The sequence below is a fragment of the Halichoerus grypus genome, chromosome 1 (genome assembly GCF_964656455.1).
Source record: "Halichoerus grypus chromosome 1, mHalGry1.hap1.1, whole genome shotgun sequence".
Taxonomy (NCBI): domain Eukaryota; kingdom Metazoa; phylum Chordata; class Mammalia; order Carnivora; family Phocidae; genus Halichoerus; species Halichoerus grypus.
The window spans coordinates 149,737,740-149,739,773 of record NC_135712.1 but is presented as its reverse complement, the minus strand read 5'-3'; the positions used below and the strand labels follow the sequence as shown (position 1 = coordinate 149,739,773).

Genomic DNA, 2,034 nt, shown 5'->3' with positions numbered 1-2,034 from the left:
CTTCCTTTATAGGTGAATTAAGACATTTCTCTATATTCTTGCCAGATTTCATTTTCAAATGTTGCCTTTGTGTTACTGTTCGTAGATCATGGGGCAAAGATCTAGATAACTTGGGTTTTATATACATCTCTTTTTTAGCAATGAAACTACAGTTTGGGTGGGACATCACAAAGCAAACCTGGAAAGCAGATAAGATGCCGACCTTCATGTGTATAACAATGCTTGCACTTGGGACTTTAGGGTCTTTAAAGTCTTTGTCCCAAACGATCTGAAAGATATCTTCCGGTTGTATATGTCTATAGTGGTGCCTCAAACTCCTTGTTCACATATACCCTAAGAGAAACTTGAAAAACATTGCACCTAGGCATTTTCTTATCAAGGTGGATGGCATAAGTTCAAGAGGTGAGACAAATCACACAAACACATTTAAAATCTTTACTTGCATCCCACCTGCTAAGATTCCATTGCTTAAACTAAGTGACATGGTCAAGTCAACGTCAAAGGAGTGGGGCAATGTCCTCCCTTTACTGCAAGCGTGATGAGTGAACAATTGAGAACATAAATCCAACTGATCATTTTTTTGAAGGTTAGACAATTTATTGAGAGCCTCCCTCCCCTCCCCGCCCTCTCCATCTTTAGGTCACTTTTTCCTCTTGTAGACCTTGTATGCTAGCCCCAGGAACATGGCTGGGGGCAAGGCATGGTTTGAGGAGGCCCATCAGGTGGCTGTAGCTGTCTACGTCCTACCGCATGAACACAGCTGACAAGTGCAGCTCCTCCTATAGCGCCTTCACCCAGGGCCACCTTCTCAGCCTCCTTTTGCCCATAACTCTCCTGAAGGATCTTGCACTGTTCTAGAGAGGTCCACTGAAGACACTGAACCACCAGCCAACTGCATTTGTTGTCTGGAAGTCTGTGTCAATCTTGTCTGTCACACTAGGGTCCCCAAAGAGATCAAGGGAATCATCCTGAATCTGAAAGAACTCCCCCATCTCCAGCAGGATTTTCTTGGTGTTGGCATGCTCTTCTCCCTGTCTATGCCTGCCATATCCATGGCAGCAGCCCCAGGAAGATAGAATGAATAGAAAGCCGTCTTGTTCTTGACAATAGATTTATACCTCTTTTCAATGAATGTGCCAAGATCCACATTACCCTGGGGGGCTGTGATGAGGTCCAGGGTCAGTCTGATCTCAGTCTAATAGGAACTCTGTAGGAAAAGCTCAATCAATTTCAGGTAACAGGGCTACTCCTGGCAGTAGAGATTCAGCAGGTGGTAGATACATGCTTCCAGAAACAAAACATCTTTGATGGTATCCAAACCTATGCCTGGCTTCTGATATGAGCAGATCTGCCCCTGCCGGGTGAGGGATGAATCCATGATGTCATCTGACACCAGGAAGAAAGCTTGGAGCAGTCCCACACACCAGCCCACAGTCAGGGCCTGCCGGGTGCTATCAGCATCCTGCTTCCTTGACTCCACCAGCTCCTGAAAAGCTATCAGCACTGTCAAACCCCACTGGTACTTGCCTCCAATAGCATTGTGCTCCAAGACCTCCTTAAGCCAGGCAATTCCATCTCCTGTCTCTGGGTGGCCCATGCCATCCTCAGTCAGCACCTTGACAATCTGGGAGAATTGCTGGATGAAATCCTACTTTGCTTGGGCATAAGGGTTCAATTCCTGGTCTCTATCCATTCTGAGGTAGGAGTAAAGTGCTCTGCTCCTGGATGCCAGCTCTTGGTCTACATCCAATTGATCATTTAAGATTTAAAAACTTTCTTCTAATTGAGTTATTATAATTATTGCAAACAGATATCAAAACACAAAAATATATTACAATTTCTGAAAAATAATTGTTAAACATAAATAAATTTTTATAGGAAACACATCTCTTAATGATATGAAATTTTTAAAAATATGTCCTATATCTGGGCATAAATATTATAAACACAAAAACAGCAAGATTCAGTATTAATTTCCTTTTTTTAAGATTTTATTTATTTATTTGACAGAGAGAGACAGTGAGAGAGGGCTGA

The 2,034-nt window shown here is 42.9% G+C and overlaps 1 pseudogene; it reads right to left on the bottom strand.

Moving 5' to 3' along the window:
* Nucleotides 1-640: 640 nt before the first annotated feature.
* On the bottom strand, nucleotides 641-1,723 carry LOC118535100 (farnesyl pyrophosphate synthase pseudogene; annotated as a pseudogene).
* Between the last annotated feature and the right edge of the window lie 311 nt (nucleotides 1,724-2,034).